Raw genomic sequence first — 7,903 nt, 5'->3', positions numbered from 1 at the left:
CAGATCCCATTACTTTCATTTCTGATACTTAAAGCTAGTGTATATTTATGCTTTTCTAAATTAATGAATCTCAGTCTGGGCCAAAGGAGCATGATTCTGCATGTCCCAAAGGGAAGATCCCGCAGGCTCAACTTAAGACTCAAGGCAGCCAAAAAACAAAATAAATAAACTTTGTTTTAATAGAAAGAGGTAACAGAAAACTAGGAAAGATGCCCTCAACAGGGTAAAGAAACTATATATATATATATATATATATATATATGAGTTAGATACATTTTTGTCACATTTCACACACATGTGCTATGTTTTCACCTCACTTTTTAAATTTATGTAGCATTTTAATTAAAAATTAAAAAACAAAATTTTTCTTTTCTTAAATGTTAAAATATTCTAACATCAGAATTTTAAATGTTCTTGAAAACAGAAAAATTCACACTTCTGTAGGAGAAGAAAAAGATCTAAATTACACTTTAAATAATTCAGTGTCCCCAAACTCTTTCTTTGCCCTCCACCATATCCTAAAGAAATTTCTGCACTTGAACATCATTCTTAAGTCTTCAAGATAATAAAAAAGTAAAATAGAACTGGGGATAGTAAGAGTCTTTCCACTGAATGTATTGGGATCTGAAACAAATTGATTACCATTCCCTCTACAACTATGTATTTGATGATCCAGATTAGGATAAGGAATGGAATAAGTTTATCACATGGCCCCCTCTATGTGGCACAAACACTCCAAACACAAACAACCTTGGCAATTTTGTGCTCCTGGGTGACAGAATATTTTGAATTCATAGTAGAAGTAGGAGATTTGGGAAATCTTGGCCTGAACCTAATAACTTTTAAAACTTATTTTTAAAATCTCAAATTCACATTTTAAATGAAAACTGCCTTAAATTGCCTTAAATAAAATGAAAACTGTGTTCTAGAGAAGACTATTCTCTGCTAGTTTAGGGTACTAATTTTAAAGAATAAATATATATAGCTTTCTCTCTGAGAGGCATAGGCAAAGGATTTAATTTATATCATCTAAAAACAGCTAGTAATTCATTATATACATTTGACATTCAACATAAAGCTTCCACACTTTGATGCTAGATTTTCATTTAAATTTAACTCAGTTATCTTCTCTATTTTTGCAGCTTGTTTTTGTTTGTTTTTAGCTATCTTTTCAAGTTTCAGGTGGGGTGAAGTGAAGTGAAGTTAGAGTCACTCAATCATGTTTGACTCTTTGCGACCCCATGGACTGTATAGTTCATGGAATTCTCCAGGCCAGAATACTGGAGTGGGTAGCCTTTCCCTTCTCCAGGGAATCTTCCCAACTCAGGGACTGAACCTAGATCTCCTGCACTGAGGGGGAGTCTTTACCAGCTTAGCCACAAGGGTTCAGGGGTGTTTCTAAATTTAGGCTCTCATCATGGCAAATACAATTTACTGTTCATTGGGTCAACTTCCATGCAGTGGCACAAAAATAAGTCAGGTATTTTCCTGCTTTAGATGTTGGGAGTGGGAGAACACAACCATTACTTGTAACTTGCTTCTGGCACTTACGCTGTAACTTACGCTCTAAGGTGACATGAGAACCTAGAGGAGGAAATTACTAATTCAAACAGAGGATGTGACATTTGAAGAAATATTGGATGTGACATTCTCCAGTTGTATGAGTAAAGTCCTGAAGTCTGCCCATATCATTCAGGCTGCCTTGATCAGAGGGTAGAGGGCCCCTTAGGTGTTAAGCAGGGAAGGGAATTTGGAGTCAGAATCTAAAAGGGCCCTGAATGCTCTTCTGAGAGGCTGCTTGGAAGAGGTTCAGCTTTGCAACAGTATTTTAGAACTAGGGTACTTTCTCAGTGGTTCAGTGGTTGACTCCTTGTTTCCACTGCAAGAGGCGCAGATTTGATCCCTGGTCAGGGAACTAAGGTCCCACATGCTGCAGGGACTGACCAAAAAAGTAAAAATTTTAAAATGTATATAAAGTGGCAAGGGAAAAAAAAACTAAAACAGAGAGGATAAGAAGGCATGTGCTCCCCAAACTTTCACATTCATATTTTGGTGACCTCCATTTAGAAGAGGGGGTATGCAGAGATCCATTGGCATTGCACAGAAGTTTTGTTTGGCTTTGTTTTGAGATACAAGTTGCTATGGACTGAGTTATGTTTCTCCTCACTCCCACGCCCTTCATCTGTGCATTGCAGCCCTCTGGTGTTAACACACCTCTAAATATGGTGTTCGGAGAAGGCAATGGCACCCCACTCCAGTACTCTAGCCTGGAAAAATCCCATGGACAGAGGAGCCTGGTGGGCTGCAGTCCATGGGGTCGCGAAAAGTCAGATACGACTGAGCGACTTCACTTTCACTTTTCATTTTCATGCATTGGAGAAGGAAATGGCAACCCACTCCATTGTTCTTGCCTGGAGAATCCCAGGGACGGCGGAGCCTGGTGGGCTGCCGTCTATGGGGTCACATAGAGTCAGACACGACTGAAGTGACTTAGCAGCAAATATGGTGTTATTTAAAATGGGACCTTGGGAGAGTAATTACATTTAAATAAGATCATGTGACTGGAGAGCTCGCTGTGGGATGAGCATTCTTATAAGAAGGGACACCAAAGACCTCGATCACTCTGTTTCCTCTGCATGAGGACACAGAACAAGACACCATCTGAAAAGCAGGAAGAGTTCTCACCAGATCCCACCCTGCCAACACTGTGACCCAGCCTCCAGAATGGTGTGGAAATAAATTCCTGTTGTTTATCCCACCCAGTCTGTGGTATTTTGTTATGGAAGCCCAAACTAACACAAGTATTTTTTCAGATAAAAACATTTGAGAAACATTTGCTTGTAAATACATAAAATACTGGAAGGAGATGCAAGAAACTAATACCAATGTGCCTGTGTGGAGTTGAAGAGTGCCCAGGGCACAGAGACGGGAGGAAGGCTTTGGACCTTTTGAATGTTGAACCATTTGGGTGTGTTACTTAGTCAAAAAATGAATAAATGGATAAATGGATGAATGTATGAAGAAATGCACATATGAGGAAATGAATATTGCCAAGGCCTCTTTTGCTATGGGATAAAATTCAGAGTAGTTTTTGGAAAATGTATCCAAAAGGAAAAAACTGTTCCTTTTCATTAATTCAGAAAGTAAAATAGTAGAAAAAGTAAGACACACAGTTTTGAAATCTTTTTTTTTTTTTTAATTTCTGGGCCACACTGCACAGCATGTGGGATCTTAATTCCCTGACCAGGGATCGAACCCATACTCCCTGCACTGGAAGAATGGAGTGTTAACCACCGGGCCAACAGGAAGTCCCCCACCACCTTTTTTTTTTCCCCCAAGAAAGATCCCAAGACCTTTTTTAATCATGACTGAAAACACTGAACTATCATGACTGTTTCTCAGTTAGGCATTTCTCTGATAACAAAAGTAATGTGTTTTTTGGAAGTATTAGATACCACTCATCCTAAACTACTTGTATCTTCAATTTAGCATCTCCGGAGCTGAATCTCAACAGTGTTCATGGACAGGTCACTGAACAGGTGGGGAAGTGTGACTGACTGGGAATTAAAGTAGGAAAAAACTAGCAGCCAGAACAAACTGTGTTTAAAATATCTTGTTATACATTTTACAAAGACAGGACCATGTGAACATCTATCTCAGAGTCCAGAAGGGGCTGTGCAAACTGACACATAAGTTTCATGCGCTTCATGGCAAATTGAACTCTGAAAGTGGCAAGCATTTTCATACATATTTGGAGCCAGGAGAACCTATCAGGTCTGTTGTTTTAGCTGAATATCTGAGATTCTTTTACTAATTTGAATGAATTAGTAATGTCTCTTAAATTTTATCACAATACCATTAATACCTATTATAGGGCTTTCTGCCAGAGCTAAAAATTTATAGCGAGAAGTAATTCTTTAAATCATTCTTTTTGAAAAGTCACTTCAATAAACCAGGGCAGTGGATTGTAACTATCAGTAACTATCAGTAACTAAAGGATTAATGTAAAAGTCTTTGTTCTAGTGGTATTAACAAAATGAGGTTCTATTTTACTTAAATAAACAGTCATCTGGACTGATACAGACCTGTGATTTCACACTATGAAATATTCTGCTTCAAGCAAAATGTTTACTATAATTGGAAAGTTTCAAAGAGCAGAGTTAGAGTAACATCCTCTTACTGCTAAGATGTTACGAAACATAATTTACTCTATCCTTCAAAATGAGATAGGCACTTGAGAGCCTTGTAGTGACTGAGGCTTTCCTCTCCAACATGAACATTAGTTGTTTGGTTCTTTACTGTGCGTCAGTTTATACCAGCGATGTGAGAGTGAAATATGACAACAAACCAAACTCTATCAGCTCCACTCACCAGATATTTGAGTTTCTTCAGTTTATCTTGCATTATTTGGTGGCAACCAAAGATCCAAAGATGAATTAGATATCTATTCTCATTGAACTTGACAGGAGAAGCCCAGATAAAAAAATGCAGCAAGTGATCATACTTCTTTTGTGCTAATTAATTAAATATCTTCCTTTAGCTGGTACCTGGAGCCAAGTACTGAGAAAATACAAGGTAAAGTGATATTATTAATACATTCAGTTAAGACAAAGAGGCTGCACTCAATATGCTGGCAAATTTGCCAGCTGTGGTCACAGGACTGGAAAAGGTCAGTTTTCATTCCAATCCCAAAGAAAGACAATGCCAAAGATGTTCAAACTACTGCACAATTGCACTCATCTCACACGCTAGCAAAGTAATGCTCCAAATTCTCCAAGCCAGGCTTCAACTGTACATGAACTGAGGACTTCCAGATGTTCAAGCTGGATTTAGAAAAGGCAGAGGAACCAGAGAGCAAATTGCCAACATCCACTGGAACATCAAGAAAGCAAGAAAGTTCCAGAAGAACATCTACTTCTGCTTTATTGACTACCCCAAAGCCTTTGACTATGTAGATCACAGCAAAATGTGGAAAATTCTTAAAGAGATGGGAATACCTGAACATCTTACCTGCCTCCTGAGAAATCTGTATTTAGGTCAAGAAGCGACAGCAACCAGGAGGAGACCCAGGTTCACTCCCTGGGTTGGGAAGATCCTCTGGAGAAGGAAATGGCAACCCACTCCAGTACTCTTGCCTGGAAAATCCCATGGACAGAGGAGTGTGGTAGGCTACAGTCCATGGGGTTGCAAAGAGTTGGACACGACTGAGAGACTTCACTTTCTTTCTTTTCTTTACTTATTTAACTTATATGCAGAGTACATCATGCAAAATCACGGGCTGGATGAAGCACAAGCTGGAATCAAGATTGCTGGGAGAAATATCAATAACTTCAGATATGCAGATGGCACCACCCTTATGGCAGAAAGTGAAGAAGAACTAAAGAGACTCGTGATGAAAGTGAAAGAGGAGTTGAAAAAGTTGGCTTAAAACTCAACATTCAAAAAACTAAGATTATGGCATCCAGTCTCATCACTTCATGGCAAATAGATGGGGAAACAGTGGAAACAGTGACAGACTCTATTTTGGCGGGGAGGCTCCAAAATCACTGCAATTGGTGACTACAGCCATGAAATTAAAAGACGCTTGCTCCTTGGAAGAAAAGCTATGACCAACCTAGACGTCATAGGTAAAGCAGAGACACTACTTTGTCAACAAGGTTTCGTCTGGTCAAAGCTATGGTTTTTCTACTAGTCATGTATGAGTATGAGAGCTGGACTGTAAACAAAGCTGAGCACCAAAGACTTGATACATTTGAACTGTGGTGTTGGAGAAGACTCTTGAGAACCCCTTGGACTGCAAGGAGATCTAGCCAGTCCATCCTAAAGGAAATCAGTCCTGAATATTCATTGGAAGGACTGATGCTGAAGCTGAAACTCCAATACTTTGGCCACTTGATGTGAATAATTGACTCACTGGAAAAGACCTTGATGCTGGGAAAGATTGAAGGCAGGAGGAGAAGTGGACAACAGAGGGTGAGATTGTTGGATGGCATCACCTACTCGATGGATATGAGTTTGAGCAACCTCCAGGAGTTGGTGATGGACAGGGACGCTTGGCATGCTGCAGCCCATGGGGTTGCAAAGAGTCGGACACGACTGAGAGACTGAACTGAACTGAAGACAAAGAGAAAGATACCTGCTGTTTCAATAATATTTGATAACTTTATGAAGCCTTTATTATGCCCCAAGCACTAGCTTAAATAATTGGCATACAAGCAAGAATACAAGCATGCCCCCAAACTTCAGAGTTCAGATGGGGAAACATAAAATGAAAAAGAGGGAAGTAGAGCTTTTCATTCAACAAGAAAAGATAAATACCTTTTCCTACCCCAGAAATCATTTTTTATTTCTTCCCCAACCAACCCCAAACAGCACACTCAAATGAAAAGTAGGAGGAGAAGACACTGTCCTGACAAAAAGCCCCTCTGGAATGGCTAGCTATGGCATCACAGTTAGAGCTCAGGGTCCCAGTGTTCATAGCAGCACTATTTACAATAGCCAAGACATGCGAGCAACCTAAAAGTCCATCAATAGAGGAATGAATAAGGAAGATGTGATACATATATACAAAGGAGCATTACTCAGCCATAAGAAAGAATGAAATAGGGACTTCCCTGGTAGTCAGGTGGTTAAAACTCGGTGCTCCCAACGCAGAGGGCACAGGTTCAATCCCTGGTCAGGGAACTAAGATCCCACATGCCAAAAAAGAATGAAATAATGCCATTTGCAGTAACATGGATGAACCCAAAGAGAATCATACTAAGTGAAATAAGTTAGATGAAGACAAATATACTATATCACTTATATGTGGAATCTAAAAAATGATACAAATGAATTTATTTACAAAATAGAAATAGACTCACAGACAGAAAACAAACTTATGGTTACCAACAGGGATAGTAGGAAGGTAGTGGTAGGGGAGTTGAGATAAATTCGGAACTGGGGATTAATATATACTCACTCATATATACACAATGGGCAAATAATAAGGACCTACTGTATAGTCTAGGGAACTGTACTCAATATTTTGTAATAGCCTATAGTGGAAAAGAATCTGAAAAAGAAAAAATATGTATGTATATGAATAACTGAATCACTTTGCTATACATTTGAAACTAACACAACATTGTAAATTAGCTATACTTCAAATTAAAAAAAAAAAAAGAAGCTTAAGGCCCAAAGATCACCTGGGTTCAAATCCTTTTAAGTCTTGTTTATTGCCCTTAACTTCGCTGTGGCTTTGGGCAAGTCATTTCAATTTTATGCGCCTCATTTACTCAAATGACAATAGTATTAGCAACCAACTGTGTTGCTTTGAGAACAACATGAAGTAATCCATTAAATGTTTACTTAGATCAATGCCTCACCCTAGTAAACACTTCACATGCAGGATTTTTCCTGATTGTATTGATCGCAAAAATAGTTCTGGTGGTAAGTACTGAAACAGAGACTTGGGTGAATTGCTAAGAGAGAAATAAAAAAAATTGGGGGAGGCAGGTCAGGCTTCATTAAATGACCTGACCCTTGCACTGGGTTGGGAAGGAAACCAATGTCAGTTTAAATGGGAATTGAAAGAGAGACACCTGAGGAGAGCAACCAGGCAAACAGAACAGCATACATAACAGGTGGCATAGTGTCAGAGATGTATCTGGCTTGCATGAAATTGATGAAGGGAGCTTGATCACACTGAATGAAACTGCGCTTGAGGAACGTCCCTGGGTGGTCCAGTGGCTAAGACTCCACACTCCCATTGTAGGGGGCCAGGATCAATTCTTGGTCAGGGAACTAGATCCCACATGCTGCAACTAAGACCCAGCAAAGTCAAATAAATTAAAAATGTTTTTAAAAGTAAGTAGTGACATTTGAAAGAAGTCTTGAAATGTGAGCATAATTCTGGCAAACA

This window comes from Dama dama, chromosome 15, assembly GCF_033118175.1.
Source record: "Dama dama isolate Ldn47 chromosome 15, ASM3311817v1, whole genome shotgun sequence".
In the NCBI taxonomy this organism is placed as follows: Eukaryota; Metazoa; Chordata; class Mammalia; order Artiodactyla; family Cervidae; genus Dama; species Dama dama.
The sequence above is the reverse complement of the archived record's forward strand: the minus strand, read 5'-3'. Positions refer to the sequence as shown.